The sequence below is a fragment of the Nerophis ophidion genome, linkage group LG18, assembly GCF_033978795.1.
Source record: "Nerophis ophidion isolate RoL-2023_Sa linkage group LG18, RoL_Noph_v1.0, whole genome shotgun sequence".
NCBI lineage: Eukaryota > Metazoa > Chordata > Actinopteri > Syngnathiformes > Syngnathidae > Nerophis > Nerophis ophidion.
This window is the reverse complement of record NC_084628.1, coordinates 44,045,764-44,066,195: the sequence shown is the minus strand read 5'-3', so window position 1 is coordinate 44,066,195 and position 20,432 is coordinate 44,045,764. Positions and strand designations below refer to the sequence as shown.

General features: G+C 41.6%; 1 protein-coding gene across 3 annotated transcripts in view; it reads left to right on the top strand.

Moving 5' to 3' along the window:
• Positions 1–1,030: 1,030 nt before the first annotated feature.
• LOC133537239 (SH2B adapter protein 2) overlaps positions 1,031–20,432 on the top strand; it is a 57,666-nt gene continuing 38,264 nt past the window's right edge. For 2 of the 3 annotated variants that reach the window (XM_061878188.1, XM_061878186.1), the window contains exon 1: positions 1,032–1,279. The gene's annotated coding sequence lies outside the window, so the exon portion shown is untranslated. Of the gene's footprint in view, positions 1,280–5,361; positions 5,469–20,432 lie in introns of all 3 variants that reach the window. The other variant, XM_061878187.1, reaches the window with a different exon arrangement.

Here is a 20,432-nt window from a genome sequence, read left to right as displayed (position 1 = left end):
ACTGGACTCTCGCGACTGTGTTGGATCCATTGTGGATTCAACTTTCGCAGTATCATGTTAGACCCGCTCGACATCCATTGCTTTCCTCCTCTCTAAGGTTCTCATAGTCATCATTGTCACCGACGTCCCACTGGGTCATTATTGTCACCGATATCCCACTGGGTGTGAGTTTTCCTTGCCCTTATGTGGGCCTACCGAGGATGTCGTGGTGGTTTGTGCAGCCCTTTGAGACACTAGTGATTTAGGGCTATATAAGTAAACGATTGATTGATTGATTATTTTTATTTTTATTTCTCAATTATTTGTAAGTGTAGCAGTTTATAAATAAAGGTTTATAAAATGTAAAAATATAATAAATATCTGATTATAGCAAGGTTGAATGAATGAATGAATGATGAATGAATGGTTTATTTTGAGCCATGCAAACAAAACAAGAGAATGACATAAAATACAAAAGAAATATATCAATACATTATTTTTACACCTACATTGAAAACATTACATGTGACTAATCTTTTGTAGATGTCAAGATTGGCTCAAAAGGGAGTGGGAAGAAGTAAACTTATTAGGTCCCACCCCTGTACATATACAATATATATTTATAATATATAATACAATAATATATATGATATAATTCAGTTCAGTGGTTGCTGCGTAGATGCTGATTTTCCATCCGCACATAGCAACAGTTGTATAAAAATAGGTTAAAGTTGTCCACATTTGTCAACTTATGTTTTTTTCCCCTCTTCATTTTAGAAGTTTTTAAAATAAGTTAATTTGTCCAAAATAAATTAGCATTTTGGAACTCCTGCTCTTTATAATCACAGTAACGAGCTAAAAAAACATACAGGCAATTACAACCCTTTCAAAACAAAAGCACATGGCTTAGTTTCGAGCAAGCATGTAGACTGTTGAGAAGCGGCACAAGTAGACTGATGAAGTGAGAGCCAAATATTGACACTACCTCGTAAAACAGAAGCAAGGTATCGTACATAGCAAGTGAATTTCACACGTTATCCCTTTTAGGGTGAAAGGGCAAACCGGAAGATGTTCGTCGCCTTCCTCCCGCTAGCTTGTGTGTGCCGGGCGCAGCAGAGTGAAGGCGGCAAGCAAGCAGGCAGGCTGAGCAGCTAGCAGTCTCCGCGGGGATGGAGGACACAGGCGGACCCCAGCCGTGAACAGACAGGCGTTTCCGGGAGAGTGTTCCAAGCCCAACCGGAGTTAAGGAGCGGAATGGTGTCCACCGGCGGCGTCATCATGACAACCATCCCGCACTGAGGTGAGCCCGCCGTCGGTCATCAAAGCCATCAATGTCAGCAAAGCCATCAATGTCAGTAATGTCAGCAATGTCAGCATCCTCCATGGAGGATCAGCGGCAGGAGATTTCATTGTTATGATGGGAAAGAAACACTTAGAATGTGCTACTGTTCTTTATGTGAAGAAAAGAGGTGGATGGGCGCACTAAAAAAAAGGACTGGGGGGGTGTGTGTGTGTGTGTGGGTGGGGGGGGAGGTGTCTTGGCTAATAATCCGTTTAGTAGCCTTTAAAGCTTTAAGGGGCTTCAAAGTCCTCCTGAGGTCTGGTGTTGTTTCAGTTTTACAGAAAGAAAATGACCAATCATACTCTAAACAGACACACACACACACACACACTCCTGTATTTGTTACCTTCTTGAGACCTCTGAATAATTCCCACATCTTTAGGACCACCCTTTCTAGATATACCGTATTTCCTTGAATTGCCGCCCGGGCGCTAATTAATTTAAAACCTCTTCTCACTCCTGCGCTTACCAAAGGCATGCGGTAAAATAAATAAATAAATAAATGGGTTCCAAAGACATGCACCTGGGGATAGACCCCTCCCACCAAGCTATATTTCTAACAAAGACAACTCATTATTTCTTCTAGATTTACCACAACACAAATTTTAAAAGAAATTCAAAAGACTTTGAAATAAGATTTAAATTTGATTTTCTAGATTTGCCAGAATTTTAATCATAATAAGTTTGAAAGGCTTCACGGTGGAAGAGGGGTTAGTGCGTCTGCCTCACAATACAAAGTTCCTGCAGTCCTGGGTTCAAATCCAGGCTCGGGATCTTTCTGTGTGGAGTTTGCATGTTCTCCCCGTGAATGCGTGGGTTCCCTCCGGGTACTCCGGCTTCCTCCCACTTCCAAAGACATGCACCTGGGGATAGGCCCCTCCCACCTCCAAAGACATGCACCTGGGGATAGGCCCCTCCCACCTCCAAAGACATGCACCTGGGTATAGGCCCCTCCCACCTCCAAAGACATGCACCTGGGGATAGGCCCCTCCCACCTCCAAAGACATGCACCTGGGTATAGGCCCCTCCCACCTCCAAAGACATGCACCTGGGGATAGGTTGATTGGCAACACTAAATGGTCCCTAGTGTGTGAATGTGAGTGTGAATGTTGTCTGTCTATCTGTGTTGGCCCTGCGATAAGATGGCGACTTGTCCAGGGTGTACCCCGCCTTCCGCCCGACTGTAGCTGAGATAGGCGCCAGCGCCCCCCGCGACCCCGAAAGGGAATAAGCGGTAGAAAATGGATGGGATGGATGGATGGGTTGTACTTGTATAGCGCTTTTCTACCTTCAAGGTACTCAAAGCGCTTTGACACTACTTCCACATTCACCCATTCACACACACATTCACACACTGATGGAGGAAGCTGCCGTGCAAGGCGCTAACCAGCACCCATCAGGAGCAAGGGTGAAGTGTCTTGCTCAGGACACAACGGACGTAACGAGGTTGGTACTAGGTGGGGATTGAACCAGGGACCCTCGGGTTGCGCAAGGCCACTCTGCCACTGCGCTAATTATTTTAAAACCCCTTCTCACTCCGGCACTTACTAAAGGCATGCAGTAAAAAATTTGCGTGTGATGTAAGGATACCATCATGAAAAGCACATTTAACCAAAAAAACGTTATGATGGTCTTACCTGTACTTATAAATGAAGTCCATGTGCAGCTCCTTCTGATTAAAAGCATCGATAACTTGTTTAGTGAAGTGAAGTGAATTATATTTATATAGCGCTTTTCTCTAGTGACTCAAAGCGCTTTACATAGTGAAACCCAATTTCTAAGTTCCATTTAAAGCAGTGTGGGTGGCACTGGGAGCAGGTGGGTAAAGTGTCTTGCCCAAGGACACAACGGCAGTGACTAGGATGGCGAAAGCGGGAATCGAACCCGCAACCCTCAAGTTGCTGGCACGGCCACTCTACCAAACGAGCTATACCACCCTTTCTAGATATACCGTATTTACTCGAATTGCCGCCGGGGCGCTAATTAATTTAAAACCTCTTCTCACTCCTGCACTTACCAAAGGCATGCGGTAAAATAAATGAATAAATAAATGGGTTGTACTTGTATAGCGCCTTTCTACCTTCAAGGTACTCAAAGCGCTTTGACACTACTTCCACATTCACCCATTCACACACACATTCACACACTGATGGAGGGAGCTGCCATGCAAGGCGCTAACCAGCACCCATCAGGAGCAAGGGTGAAGTGTCTTGCTCAAGGACACAACGGACGTGACGAGGTCGGTACTAGGTGGGGATTGAACCAGGGACTCTAGGGTTGCGCACGGCCACTCTGCCACTGCGCTAATTATTTTAAAACCCTTTCTCACTCCGGCACTTACTAAAGGCATGCGGTAAAAAATTTTGAGTGTGATGTAAGGATACCATCATGAAAAGCACATTTAACAAAAAAACGTCATTATGGTCTTACCTTTACTTACAAATGAAGTCCATGCGCAGCTCCTTCTGATTAAAAGCATCGATAACTTGTTTAGTGAAGTGAATTATATTTATATAGCGCTTTTTCTCTAGTGACTCAAAGCGCTTTACATAGTGAAACCCAATATCTAAGTTCCATTTAAACCAGTGTGGGTGGCACTGGGAGCAAGTGGGTAAAGTGTCTTGCCCAAGGACACAACAGCAGTGACTAGGATGGCGGAAGCGGGAATCGAACCAGCAAGTTGCCGGCACGGCCACTCTACCAACCGAGCTAAACCGCCCCATATAGAAGTCTTCCTAATCTTTCTTCAGTTTTAAAAGTCTCTCTGTCTTGATGGAGATCTTCCTTTATTACCTCCTGCTTCCATTGAAAGTCCAGTTTAGAAAACTGCTATCAGAAAGTCCGTCATATCCGTCCCAGCACATATCACGTCACTCACACTCACTTCTTCTGCAGCCGAGTGGTCCCAAGAAGGATCACTAGCGCCCGCTTCCACCAGGAGGCGGGAGGCTTTTAATGACTCATATTTGACACACGCAGCTAGGTTATTATGACTGTTTCAAGCCGTCGTCTTGCGGGTTCCCAGGACCACCAAGGAAGGACATGGCTTGAGCAGTTTGACTTTGTTTATTTTCCAATAAAACCTCAGTCCAGGTCGCTCTTCCACTCCTACTCTCCGCTCGCTCGCCGTCTCCTCGCCGCCATCTTGGGCCGGGGTCCAGCGTGCGCTGCCTGTCTGTCGGACCGTCGGCTCCACCTCTCCACAGGTACCGGTATATTAATAAAACGTAGCTGGTTACTGTTCTTTTTAGCATATTCAATAGCTTGGACCTTAAATCCTACTGAATAGCTCTTAATCTTCTTCCCTTTATGCGATTTCAAATTATTGGTATTGAATTTAGCCTCCTCCATTTTGAAAAGGATGACAGGGAAAGTGTCACTCGTGACGTTATTTTGCAAAGCGAGTTTGACCCGGCAGTAATTCAAGGCAGACGCATACTATATACCCTGCTGCAATTCAAAGAAATACGGTATACAGATTTGTATTTACAACATTAAAAGCCTACTGAAATGAGATGTGCTTATTTAAACGGGGATAGCAGGTTCATTCTATGTGTCATACTTGATCATTTTGCGATATTGCCATATTTTTGCTGAAAGGATTTAGTAGAGAACATCCACGATAAAGTTCGCAACTTTTGGTTGCTAATAAAAAAACCTTGCATGTACCGGAAGTAGCAGACGATGTGCGCGTGACGTCACGGGTTGTGGAGCTCCTCACATCTGAACATTGTTTACAATCATGGCCACCAGCAGCGAGAGCGATTCGGACCGAGAAAGAAACAATTTCCCCATTAATTTAAGCGAGGATAAAAGATACGTGGATGAGGAAAGTTAGAGTGAAGGACTAGAGGAAAAAAAAGAAAGACAGGGCAGTGGGAGCGATTCAGATGTTATTAGACACATTTACTGGGTTAATTCTGGAAAATCTCTTATCTGCTTATTGTGTTACTAGTGTTTTAGAGAGGTTACATAGTCGTACCTGAAAGTCGGAGAGGTGTGTCGGGCCGGGCTGAGCTTTTTTCCCCCCTCCTCGACAGTGGAAGCATCCCCAGTACGGGGGCGGCCGGTCGGAGGAGGCAAGAGAGTCGCAGCTGCCTCTTTGACAGGTGCACGAGGAACGACGCAAGCTCCGCTCATGTCTACGGTAAGAGCCAACTTATTACCACCATTTTCTCACCGAAACCTGCCGGTTGACATGTGGTAGAGAACCATGTTCGCTTGACCGCTCTGTTACACATTAAAGCTTCACCTTCGGGAATGTAAACAAGGAAACACCGGCTGTGTTTGTGTAGTTACAGCCGGCCGCAATACACCGCTTTCCACCTACAGCTTTCTTCTTTGACGTCTACATTATTAATTGAACAAATTGCAAAAGATTCTGCAACACGGATGTCCAGAATATTGTGTAATTATGCGATTAAAGCAGACGACTTATAGCCGTGGTCGGTGCTGAAAGAAAATGTCCGCTACAATCCGTGACTTCACGAGCACGCATCATCATTCCACGACGTTTTCAACAGGATACTCCGCGGGAAATTTAAAATTGCAATTTAGTAAACTAACCTGGCCGTATTGGCATGTGTTGCAATGTTAATATTTCATCATTGATATATAAACTATCAGACTGCGTGGTCGCTAGTAGTGGCTTTCAGTAGGCCTTTAATAATATATACATGATATCCATCCATATTCTTCCGCTTATCTGAGGTCGGGTCCCGGGGGCAGCAGCCTAAGCAGGGAAGCCCAGACTTCCCTCTCCCCAGCCACTTTGTCCAGCTCCTCCCTATGTCTCCAGGCCAGCCAGGAGACATAGTCTTCCCAACGTGTCCTGGGTCTTCCCCGTGGCCTCCTACCGGTTGGACGTGCCCTAAACACCTCCCTAGGGAGGCGTTCGGGTGGCATCCTGACCAGATGCCCGAACCACCTCATCTGGCTCCTCTCCATGTGGAGGAGCAGCGGCTTTACTTTGAGCTCCTCTTGGATGGCAGAGCTTCTCACCCTATCTCTAAGGGAGAGACCCGCCACCTGGCGGAGGAAGCTCAAATTCGGCCACTTGCACCTGTGATCTTATACATAGTATCTAAATATATAAAAAAGGTAAGTTTCAGTTAGTTTTTTGTATTTGTTTGTAATTGTTTTTTAATTTTCATTATTTACCTCAAATTATTACAGTGTGTCTCTATATAAATAGTTTTTTTGTCACGATCCGTGGTTCGGATCATGTTTTTGTATTTTCTGTTAGTTTTGGACTCCTTTAGTTCCTGTTTGTGACACCAGAGTTTGGTTTGGTTGCCATGGCTGCTTATTGTTTTCACCTGCCTCTGGTGTTCGGGACGCTCACCTGCCTCTAATCAGAGACATCATATTTAAGCCTGCCTTTGCCAGTCAGTCGGCTGGTGTCATTGTTTGCCTCATGCCTTGCCATGTAAGTCTTGCTTGTTTTTATGCGATCCCAAAGTTCATGTTGTTCGATTCATGCCGTGTCCACGTAAGTCGTGTTATTTCATGCCACAGTATTGTGTTTGTTCCGAGCCATACTTTATGCTGTTTGTTCCACGCTGTAGTTTTTGTTTGTTTACCTCATGCCCTGCCAAGATTTGCAGTTGGAATAATATGTTCCTACCTGCAAGCCTTGTCCAGAATAGTCCGTTTGCATCCCGGGAGAACAAACTTCGCAGCAAGCTGCGAAAACTCCCCGTCATGACGCAACGCATTTCAATTTCTTGCATACACTTGTTATTTCATATTTTGGCCAGAGGGGGAGCACTTTTAAAGGTGACACACAAGTCCATTTGAAAAATCCCTCCTTTTTGGGACCACCCTCATTTTGATAGATGTCACCAGCAGGGGTGCAAATGAGACATTGTCTATTAGATGCAAGGTTATTGGGACCATGATTTATGTCATCACTTCTTCACACCTCCTCATATGGAAGATACTTTTCCTTGTTGTCGTCTCAAGAAGGGTAGAAATACAAGAATACACACACACACACTTGCATGTATTACTTTCTTGAGACCTTCGAAAAATCCCCACTTCTTTAGGACCACCCTTTGTAGTTATATAAAAAAGTGTATTTACAACATTAATAATATATTAATACTATGCAAATATAAAAAAGCTTGTTGTGAAACATGATTTGGAATTTCACAAGAAAAAGGTCACAATTTCACAAAAAAACCCTTAGAATTTTGGCAGTAATATAATAAAAGACGTCAATTTTACTCAACGCAAGTCAAAATTTTACAAGAAAAACTGAACATTTGTGCAATGTTATGATAAAAGTTGGAATTTTACTTAATGACAGTCGCAATTTTACAAGAAAAGCTTAAAATTTTGGCAATTTTATGAAAACAGTTGTCATTTTACCCGACAAAAGTCACAATTTTAAAATAAAACTTTAAAATTGTGGCAATATTAGGATCAAAATCGGAATTTTGCTTGGCAAAATTATGACAAAAGTCATGTCACTATTTTACAAGAACAAAAAAAAATGGCAATATTGTGATACAAGTCAGAATTTTATAGGACAAATGTCACAATTTTGCATTAAAAAGTAATGATTTTGCATAAAGTAATAATTTTAAGAGAAAATATTGTGTTGGCCCTGTGTTGAGGTGGCGACTTGTCCGGGGTGTACGGCGCCTTCCGCCCGTATGCAGCTGAGATAGGCTCCAGCACCGCCGACAACCCCGAAAGGGACAAGCGGTAGGAAATGGATGGATGGATATTGCAATATTACAGAAACAGAAATAATTTGACCAATTGTTACCATTTTTATAAGAAAAAAATCGAGCGCATTGTGAGAAAGTCAGTTTTTAGTTTGTTTGTTTTTTTTCGTAGTTTTTGTTTATAATTGGTCTTTAATCTTCATTATTTACTTCAAGTTTTTACAGTATGTCTCTATATACATATTTGATTTATTTTATTTAATAATTTTGGGTAAAGAGGGCGCATTTGAACTTCTTCCACACACTGGTTATTCCATATATTGGCCACATGGGGAACACTTCAATTTCTTACACACACTTGTTTTCTCACATGTTGACCAGAGGGGGAGCTCTTTTAAAAGCGACACACAGTCAATTTGAAAAATCCCTCCTTTTTGGGAGCACCTTCATTTCGATAGATTTCACCACCAGGAGGTGGAAATTTTTGTTTTTACTATTGTGCTTAATGCAGATGACAAATGAGCACGGACCACAGATGGCCCCTGTGCCGCACTTTGGGCAACCCAGCTGCAGAAGCTAGCTGTTAATGGCCACTATCGTCTTAGTAGCGTAGTGTATTTGTTCATCCTACGGTCACATGTGGGACGCGGGTTGTCTTACGTCAGCACAAGTCGTAAAATCAGCCGTTCACCTGGTGGGTTTTTTCGGGGATGAGTAGGAAAGTCCTTCTTTCGCTGACATCTTGTTTTATCATATATTGCTGCCTTTGCACTTATCAATGTTTACTTTTATATGCACATTAAATTAACCAAAAATCCTGACTTTGGAGCAATGTTCACAGACTCTAGTATTTGTCTCCTTATTAGATTGCAATGGTTTTCCGTATTGGGACCATGATTTCGGTCCTCTTTTGGATGGTACGTTTCCTTGTTGATGTTTCAAGAAGGGTAGAAATACAAGAACACACACACTGTGGCTCCCATTCATCTCCTGCTTGCACAAGCTGTGTGTGTCAGCCATTGAGCAGCAGGCTCCATTCATGAAGTCCAGTGTTGGCACAGAGCATGCTTGCAACACCACACTGGAAGGCCTCCTCTGGGCCTGCTATTGACTTTCTCTCTGCTCCCAGTAATAACACATTACTGTTGTCCTGCCAGCTCCGTGCGTACGAGTAAAGCTGCAGTACTCTATTCTGCTTTCTTTTTTTGCTCATCTTCCTCATCAGAAAGCACCCAACTGAAACACTGTTAAGGGTTTTGGTCACATGATTACACTGGCATTTGTTGCTAGGCAGAAAGGGCTCGCACTTCCAACGAGTTCACACCTTATTTCAAAGGAGCACATGACATAAAATACACCCCCAAACTACTTTTCGGGTCTCCGGAGTGTGAATGAACAAGTCAATTGTCAAGATAATACCTTGATAGTAAGGGTGTAACGGTACACAAAAATTTCGGTTCGGTACGTACCTCGGTTTAGAGGTCACGGTTTGGTTCATTTTCGGTACAGTAAGAAAACTCCCAAAAATTTTTGGTTATTTATTTACCAAATTTGTAAACAATGGCATAACATACATACGGGCTTCACGGTGGCAGAGGGGTTAGTGCGTCTGCTTCACAATACGAAGTTCCTGCAGTCCTGGGTTCAAATCCAGGCTCGGGATCTTTCTGTGTGGAGTTTGCATGTTCTTCCCGTGAATGCGTGGGTTCCCTCCGGGTACTCCGGCTTCCTCCCACCTCCAAAGACATGCACCTGGGGATAGGTTGATTGGCACCACTAAATTGGCCCTAGTGTGTGAATGTGAGTGTGAATGTTGTCTGTCTATCTGTGTTGGCCCTGCGATGAGGTGGCGACTTGTCCAGGGTGTACCCCGCCTCCCGCCCGATTGTAGCTGAGATAGGCGCCAGTGCCCCCCTGCGACCCCGAAAGGGAATAAGCGGTAGAAAATGGATGGGTGGATGGATGGCATAACATACATATACACACAGGGTCCATTGCCAGGGTTAATGTGGTCAACATGTATAAAATAAAATCTAAATAAGATAAGGCTCAGAATGGTTTCTTAACAAAACTTTTCTACATATAAAGAGCTTTTTTTAATTGATTGATTGAGACTTTTATTAGCCTGGCTAACTTGGCAGTAAGAGGATATGAGGGCTCATTTTTCTTCCACCATAGAAGTGGGTCAAAATCTATTTTTTAATGCAAGATGGACTTAAATATGCTGTTATAAAAACATTTGTTATTGCCGTAGCCCTGCCTGACTTGCCGAGGAGAGGCTGATTGAATGCGGTGGTGACGCTTCAAATGGGTTAGCATGTGTTACGAGAGTGTGTGGCCCTTTAATATGTGACAGCATGTGACGTCAGAGAGTGTGTGGGTGAGCGAGGTGAGGGACCCTAGCGCGAGTGCGGGAGTGGCTTGTTTTTTGTTGGATTGGCTGTGTGCAAGACCTCAATAAAGCCACGATTTGCAACTAATCGCCGGACTCTTCATTTACCCTGGAGTCCGGAGCTGTGGAGACCCACTGTTTGGTAGAGGGAAGGGTGTTGCCCCCGAGAATACATCAGCCCTGGAGGTGTGTCTCCCCTGCGCTCCTCGACTGGGAGCCGGAAACAGGAAAGGTGCAACACATGTTTGACATGTTGTCAGAAGTAGCTGCTGAACAATATCGGCAAACCTCCGTCTTCCATTGTTGTATCACGCAGCCAAAGTGTTCCCAAATGGGAGATCTTAACGAGGCAGGAGGGTCTTCCAGCTCTGGCTTTTACATGTTGTGTTAGCCCGGTGGCTGCTAGCATGTGTACTCGTTCGGTACACCTCCGAACCGAACCGAAACCCCCTTACCGAAACAGTTCAATACAAATACACGTACCGTTACACCCCTACTCGATTGATATTAGGGCTGGGCGATATGGCCTTTTTTTTAATATCCCAATATTTTTAGGCAATGTGACCATACAGCATATATATGTGGATATGTTGCCTTAGCCTTGAATGAAGACTTGATGCATATAATGACAGCAGTATGATGATTCTATGTGTCTACATTCAAACATTCTTCTTCATACTGCATCCATATATGCTACTTTTAAACTTTCATGCAGAGAGGGAAATCACAACTAAAAGTGTATTTATGAAACAGTTATTGGCACAGTGGCACAAACATTCATGTCATTTCCAAAACAGAAAGTGCAAGATTGTCAGAGACATTTTAAAACAAGCTATGAGTGCACTTTTGTGCATGATGTCACTAAGATGACATATCAAAACAACACTAAATTAAAGTGCACTTTTTGTACAGAATGCCACTACAATAGTTTAAAACAAATAAAGTGCACTTTTGTGCATGATGTCACACAAGATATATTTATAAGTGTCAAATAAAAATGAGCTGCATAATAGGAAATCAAATAGTGTATGTCCTTCGCTATGTGGTAGGTTCCTGCGGACATGATCTTCTTTTGTTGTTGATTATTTTTTTCATATGATGTTGATGTGGAAATGTTTGCCTCAGCATTTTGATGGTGTGGGCGTGTGGCACCGAACGGGGATGTTGAAATGCGGAGTATGCACTCTTCATTCTCTAAAAGGTGACTTTTCATATGATGCTACATATTAGCAGTAATGCTACTTTTTTAGCAACGCTTTTGCCCCACATTTAACATTTCACGGTTGTCTGTTCGACATATTCCCACTTGAAGCCAAACGATGGACCCCCTGCTGTTTTTATTGGTAATTAATTCTTCCTTCATTTGTTACCAGATTGGCACCTTCTTTCTCTCGTATTACCACTCGCACCACTCCGCTAGCATTACAGCTAACGTTACCCATGCTGCTACCTCTCTGCTCCGCGAGGGCCTATACGCATGTGACGTATGAGGTGACAGTATGTGACGTGACAGTATGTGAGGTATGAGGTGACAGTATGTGACGTATGAGGTGACAGTATGTGACGTATGAGGAGACAGTATGTGAGGTATGAGGTGACAGTATGTGAGGTATGAGGTGACAGTATGTGACGTATGAGGTGACAGTATGTGACGTGACAGTATGTGACGTATGAGGTGACAGTATGTGACGTATGAGGTGACAGTATGTGACGTGACAGTATGTGACGTATGAGGTGACAGTATGTGACGTATGAGGTGACAGTATGTGATGTATGAGGTGACAGTATGTGACGTATGAGGTGACAGTATGTGAGGTATGAGGTGACAGTATGTGACGTATGAGGTGACAGTATGTGACGTATGAGGTGACAGTATGTGAGGTATGAGGTGACAGTATGTGAGGTATGTAAGAAGGTGCGCTTGCTGTCTCTGTGAGAAGGAGAGACAAGAAAGAGTGATAAGAGCCTGTAGTGTAATGCCAGCAGCTAAAAGCAACTGCGTGAGAAGGTATACTCCAATATCACCATATACTCATTTTCTATATCGCACAGAGACAAACCCGCGATATATCCATATATCGCCCAGCCCTATTTGAAATTTCATGTATTTCATACATTTTTTCTGTCAGTATAGATCAGGGGTCACCAACGCGGTGCCCGCGGGCACCAGGTCGCCCGTAAGGACCAGATGAGTCGCCCGCTGGCCTGTTCTAAAAATAGCAGCACTTACCAGTGAGCTGCCTCTAATTTTTATATTGTATTTATTTACTAGCAAGCTGGTCTCGCTTTGCTCGACATTTTTAATTCTAAGAGAGACAAAACTCAAATAGAATTTGAAAATCCAAGAAAATATTTTAAAGACTTGGTCTTCACTTGTGTAAATAAATTCATTTATTTTTTTACTTTGCTTCTTATAACTTTCAGAAAGACAATTTTACAGGAAAAATACAACCTAAAAAATGATTTTAGGATTTTTTTTAAAAATATACCTTTTTAATTCCTTCCTCTTCTTTCCTGACAATTTAAATCAATGTTCAAGTAAATTGTTTTTTTTTTTATTGTAAAGAATAATAAATACATTTTGAATTTTGTTTTTTCGACGAAGAATATTTGTGAAATATTTCTTCAAACTTATTATGATTAAAATAAAATAAAAATATTCTGGCAAATCTAGAAAATTTGTAGAATCAAATTCAAATCTTTTTTCAAAGTCTTTTGAATTTCTTTAAAAAAAATTTGTTCTGCAAAATCTAGATGAAATAATGATTTGTCTTTGTTAGAAATATAGCTTGGTCCAATTTGTTATATATTCTAACAAAGTGCAGATTGGATTTTAACCTATTTAAAACATGCCATCAAAATTCTAAAATTAATCTTAATCAGGAAAAATTACTTATGATGTTCCATAAATTCTTTTTTAAATTTTTTCAAAAAGACTCAAATGAGCTAGTTTTTCGCTTAATTTTTTTTCGGTTGAATTTTGAATTTTAAAGAGTCGAAATTGAAGATAAACTATGCTTCAAAATTTAATTTGCATTTTTTTCTTGTTTTCTCCTCTTTTAAACCTTTTTTTTCATAATTTATTCTCTACAAAAAAACGTCCGTACAAGGAAAAAAAATGTACGAGGGAATGACAGACAGACAGAAATACCCTTTTTTTTAAAATATTTATTTGTTTCTCTATATATTTATTGTGAGAAATCATTAAGATGATCAAAGATAAATATCATTAATTATTAATAATAGCTGAGTTAAAGGTAAATTGAGCAAATTGGCTATTTCTGGCAACTTATTTAAGTGTGTATCAAACTGGTAGCCCTTGGCATTAATCAGTACCCAGGAAGTAGCTCTTGCTTTCAAAAAGGTTGGTGACCCCTGCTATAGAAACAAAGAAAACATTTAGTAAGACAGATGAAGTATGCACATTATTTCCAGGCTTTCGCAGGCCACCTTAAATGACGTGTCGGTCTAAGCCTGCCCCCGGGCCTTGAGTTTGACATAAAAGTATATCCGAGTTTAGCTTTCGAAGCATTTGTCTTTACTTTTGTGAGATATGTAAAAGGCAGAAAGTGGTAAAATGCAGGTGCAGAGTCCATAGGTGTAATGTTGTACTGTATTTGAGGGAGGCTCGGGTCATCTGCAGAATTAGTTAGACCTGGTGGGTGTCAGAGCCACAGGAAATGGAAGTCGGCGTTGGAATGTGCGTCTCCACACGCTGCCGCGTCCTTTTATCGCTGGCTGCCATATGCCTGCGATGGAGGTCATGCAAACTTGAGGTTTGTGCAACCATGGCGAAAAGCTGCGTGTCTTCATGTGTGTTTTGTCACGGGGTAGAGACTCAAAGTTTTAGTTTGTACTAGGGATGCACCGATTAATCGGTAACCGAATATATTCGGCCGAATATGGCAAAAAAAGCCACATTCGGCCTTCGGTGGAATGAGTTAAAAACAAGGCCGAATAGTGGCGTGTGACGCAATTTGACGCGGTGACGCAATCAACCAACGTGCAGTGACGTTGGGATATGTTGTGTACCTGTATAAGTGTATGAGGTTACAAGCACACACTTATTGAGATTTAGTGGGGCCTCTGTTTACATTATTAGCCTGTTGTGTAGGCTACCTGTATAAGTGTATGAGGTTACAAGCACACACTTATTGAGATTTACTTGAGCCTTCTGTTTACATTATTAGCCTGTTGTGTAGGCTACCTGTATAAGTGTATGAGGTTACAAGCACACACTTATTGAGATTTAGTGGGGCCTCTGTTTACATTATTAGCCTGTTGTGTAGGCTACCTGTATAAGTGTATGAGGTTACAAGCACACACTTAATTGAGATTTACTTGAGCCTTCTGTTTACATTATTAGCATATCTACTGTGGCTAAGCAGACTTTTGCCAAAAGGACAATAATTCATTTGTTGTGGGTTTATCCACTTTAATGTACTTTATTTTTTTTTGGAATGCATGTTTTGTTTGAAGGCCTCATATAAAAGAAAAACTTTGTGCTTTTTTTGAAAAGCAAAGATTACTGGAATATTAAAAAATGTCAATATTCAATAAAAAATTACTTTATTTGAAAAACATGTTTAAATTTTTATTCTAGGCTATTTATGCAATATTTAAAAAATTGTGAAAAACTGCATTCATTATTCGGTATTCGGCCTTCGGCCAAACGTTTAAATTTTATTCGGCTTCGGCTTTGGCCACAAATTTTCATTTCGGTGCATCCCTAGTTTGTACACAAAAAAACATGGATTAGACCCTGTGGAATAGCGTGTGTGTGTGTGTCCGTGTCGGGATCTTTTTGCCTTCCCGCTGGTCTCGGGCTATCGAAGGTTCCTAGCCAATGGCATCAGGAGGTTATCAGCAGCGGTCAGGTCAAAGGTCAGAGAGAGGCTGCACATACAAGGGTAAAGGAGGTTATTAGTGTTGACCTCTGCTTCTGTTTATTGTCCAGCAAATTCTGTCTGGCATATTTTAGGTGTGTAATTGACTACGACTCCCTCTTGTGAAAATAAATAAGTCAATTACAAAATATAATTAAAGCTGCAAGCAGCGATGGACGGGACCGCTTTGGCTGCTGCCCCCGCGACCCAAGCCCGGATAAGCGTTAGATCAGGGGTAGGGAACCTAAGGCTCTAGAGCCAGATGTGGCTCTTTTGATGACTGCATCTGGCTCTCACATTGCTTAATTCGATAAGTAATTAATAATTCCGCTGGTGATCACAGTGTTAAAAATAATGTTCAAATTATAAAACATTCTCATGCATTTTAATCCAACCGTCCGTTTTCTATCGCACCTGTTCAAGAAGTCGCATTAATGGTCAAAAGTATTTTATTTATTATTGGTTACCTTCAGAAAGACAATGTTGTTTTTTTTTTGTTTGTTTTTTTAAAAGAATAAGAGATGCATGCATTTAGTTGTTGTAATCAGGGAAAGTCCAAATACAAGAGGAGGCGAAGAAATCTCTTGTCAGAGCGTGGGACGACACTGTACAAGGGTACACGTTTCTCCTCATTGAGCTAAATTGAATTCAGTCTCTGTTTAATTCCTTGCTTCTTGTCTGTTCAATAGATGTCATCAGTGTTTGTACTTGACAGTTGTATTCAGTGTTAAAAATACTATACGCCTCTCACGGAAATACATTTTAAAATATTTGGCTTTCATGGCTCTCTCAGCCAAAAAGGTTCCCGACCCCTGCGTTAGATGATGGATAGTAGCTACTATTAGCAAACAGATAGACTTACCAACTCGGCGTAATATCTTAACATGGACACACTCTCTCGTCGCAACTCGGCCCGGATGGTCGGCACCTATAAGTTTACAATTAGTTGTAAAATGTTGGACGTGTTTTTTTACGATATGCAGGCAAACGACAACTTTAAAACATACCGGCTTAGCTACGGTACCTGGCAGCCATCTTGGTATAGACCAGTGGTCGGGAACCTTTTTGGCTGAGAGAGCCATGAAAGTCAAATATTTTAAAATGTATTTCCGTGAGAGCCATGTGATATTTTTGAACACTGAATACAATTAAATTCGTGCATTTTTAAGTAAGACCAACATTTTTAGAGAATAATAAGTCTCATATTCTTTTTAATAACAATGTTATTGGAGCAGTACATCTCGGATGGTAGAGTGGCCGTGCCAGCAACTTGAGGGTTCCAGGTTCAACTCCCGCTTCCGCCATCCTAGTCACTGCCGTTGTGTCCTTGGGCAAGACACTTTACCCACCTGCTCCCTGTGCCACCCACGCTGGTTTAAATGTAACTTAGATATTGGGTTTCACTATGTAAACCGCTTTGAGTCACCAGAGAAAAAGCGCTATATAAATATAATTCACTTCACAATATAATTCACTTATTCTAAAGCTAACCAATAATAAATATAATACTTCTTACCATTAATGCGACTTCTTGAACAGGTGCTATAGAAAATGGATGGTTGGATTAAAATGCATAAGAATGTCTTATCTTTTGAACGTTATTTTAAACACTGATTATCAGTGGAATTATTCAGTACTTATCATGTTAAGCAATGCCAGCTAAGATTTGTCTGAGAGCCAGATGCAGTCATCAAAAGAGCCACATCTGGATCTAGAGCCACAGGTTCCCTACCCCTGGTATAAACGATCACAGCCCCTCCCTCACGAATGTTGGTGCGTGCGCACCAGCAGCAGACGGTACGGAAAAAAAGGAAAAAAAAACCCCGTCTCCCTCACTGTGTCTGCGCACAGCAGCCATTTTTGAAATGGTTTTCAGCGCAGCGGTTCTTTAAAGGCTGATAAAACCCAAACAGTAGCAGTAATTAAAACTATTTCATCAACTTTAAATCAGAAGGGTTCTATCTCTCTCCTGTGGTAGTTTGAAGCTGACACGACAAACGCGCTAAGAGGAAATAATGCTTGAAAAAAGGTGACCGGTTTTTACAAAACTATTGTTTTGAAGGGGGAATTGCACACTTCCTGTTGATTTTTGCTGGGGGTTGTCAATATATGAAATGTAGGCCTAAGTCAGTGGTTCTTAACCTTTTTGGAGGTACGGAACCCTGCCAGTTTCATATGCGCATTCACCGAACCCTTCTTTAGTAAAAAAAAAAATACCTTTTTTTTTTTTTTTCAAATTCAAGACAATGTTGCACAAAATGAACTGTGCATGAACCACAAGAAATTGCACACCTGCAAATCAGATGGAAATCTAGAGGGAACATTGTTTGGGGGAATCCAGAATATGCCGATTGGTTAGAAGTTTTTATTTACACGATGAGTTGGGTGTGTCTTGACCTCCGCAGTGGAGGCTCCGCTAAACCCCTGAGGCCGACTCACCGAACCCCTTGGGTTAGATCGAACCCAGGTTAAGAACCACTGGTCTAAGTGAGACCTACATAAAGGTTATTGTTTCACGTCTCTACGATATTCTTACTGGAAGTTACAGGCAGTTTTGTCTGTGTTTTTTTCCTAGGGGGCGCTAGAGCGCAATTTTTAGTTTTGAGGTTAGTTTTTTTTAAATTAAATTGCAATGTTTGCCAGTCCTGATGTGTGTGTCAAATTTGGTGAGTTTTGAAGCATGTTAAGGGGGTCAAATTACAGCTCAAAGCTGCGGAATAATAATAAAGAAAGAATAACACGCTAGAAATTCAATAGGGTCCTCCGTCCCAAAGGGACAATCGGTCCCTAACCATAGTTGGTTTTCAGTCAGTTGGTTTATTATGTCTTTGAATGTCCTGAGTCCACACGTAACCCCAAGTTTTATTGACGTCTTATATAAGACTCCACATTAATGAATTCACAGTGATTTCTCCTTGTACTCTACTTAGAGTGCCGCTAGCTCTCTCTCTCTCTCTCTCTCTCTCTCTCTTCGTGTGTGTGTGTGTGTGTGTGTGCGTGCGTGTGTGTGTGTGTTTGTTGTCTTAAAAAACATGTCCGAAAATGTTAAATTCCCTGGGGTGAGCACACGACATAACCAATCATGCTCATTAGCCAATCACTGCGGGCATGCTGCTCACATGCAGCAATTAAAAGAAATGCAAACCACGTGAGACTCTGCACTTGACAATACAATATTCCAACCTTTGTTCATGCTTTTATTTTCCACAAAAATAAAAAAAATTAATGCAAAAAAAGTGGGGCTTTGCCGGTTGCCCGTGATCCGTTTGTATGTATTAGGAAAATGATAGCGAATGGAAAAATATGTTCTACTGTCAGGCCATCATGAAATATTAAGTGTAGTGTCCAGGTTAGGGATGTTTACCTAATTCAGTACTTTTACAGGCACCGACTAAATTAGTTCGGTATGAATGCACGTAAAATCAAACAATGTCATATTTTAATAGCTTTGTTGCTCATGCACACTAAAAAATGCCTACTGAAATGAGATGTTCTTATTTAAACGGGGATAGCAGGTCCATTCTATGTGTCATACTTGATCATTTCGCGATATTGCCATATTTTTGCTGAAAGGATTTAGTAGAGAACATCGACGTTAAAGTTCGCAACTTTTGGTTGCTAATAAAAAAGCCTTGACTGTACCGGAAGTAGCAGACGATGTGCGCGTGACGTCACGAGTTGTGGAGCTCCTCACATCTGAACATTGTTTACAATCATGGCCACCAGCAGCGAGAGCGATTCGGACCCAGAAAGCGATAATTTCCCCATTAATTTGAGCGAGGATGAAAGATTCGTGGATAAGAAAAGTTAGAGTGAAGCGCACAAAAAAAAAAAAAAAAAGCGACGGCTCCAGGCGGCGGCACTGGGACCGTTTCAGATGTAATTAGACACATTTACGAGGATAATTCTGGAAGAACCCTTATCTGCTTATTGTTTTAATAGTGTTTTAGTGAGATTGTAAAGACATACCTGAAAGTCGGATGGCTGCGGTGAACGCCAGTGTCTCTCAGAGAAGCCGATGGAGGAGCCAAGATCACAGCTGCCTTTTTGAGCTGCAGGAGGAAGTCCCATAATCCACTGAAGTCTCCGGTAAAAGCCGACTTAATATCACAATTTTCCCATCCACAAACTTGCTGGTTGACGTAGAAAACATGTTCGCTTGACCGCTCTGTGTTAAAGCTTCACAACAAACAAAGAAACACCGGCTGTGTCTCGGTTGCTAAAGGCAGCTGCCATCCACCGCTTTCCACCAACAGCATTCTTCTTTATTTTGTGGGTTCTTCCGAGGATGTCGTAGTCGTAATGGTTTGTACAGTCCTTTGAGACATTTGTGATTCAGGGCTATATAAATTAACATTGATTGATTTATTGATAGTCTCCATTATTAATTGAACAAATTGAAAAAAGTTTCAGCAACACGGATGTCCAAATTACTGTGTAATTATGCGATGAAAAGAGCTGACTTTTAGCCGTAAGTGGTGCTGGGCTAATATGTCCGCTACAACCCGAGACGTCACGCAAAGGCGTCATCATTCCGCGACGTTTTCAACAAGAAACTCTGCGGGAAACTTAAAATTGTAATCTATTTAACTAAAGCGGGCGTATTGGCATGTGTTGCAATGTTAATATTTCATCATTGATATATAAACTATCAGACTGCGGGGTCGCTAGTAGTGGGTTTTAGTATGCCTTTAATAATTAACCCAATTTTGACCCGACAGCTGGTTCAGACAAGGACGAACCCCTTATTTGAGATATTTTAACTCAACATTTTGAGTTATCCTTTGCACCCAACTTTTGCGTTGAATTATTTAACCAAAAAGTTGAGTGTTAGAATAATAATGTGTAAGTTATCACACAACTCTTATGCTTAAAGGCCGTCGCTATAGTCATTATCAATTGTGCTGAAGTTGTACTTTTCTATCTGTGCGACTTGCAATCCAAAGATTGCGAGTCGTCTCGTTTCATTGTTTGTGTCCAGAACCGGCCTGCTGACTGCCAAGACCGGACATCGAGTAAAGCAGAGAGAGGGCGATATCACGAGTGTCAGCACATTTGCATTTCTTAATAATCATATATTGTGTCTAACTGGGGCTGCTGGGACGTTTAAGTCAGGACTTTGGGAAGGCCATTCTAAAAGCTTCATTCTAGCCTGATTT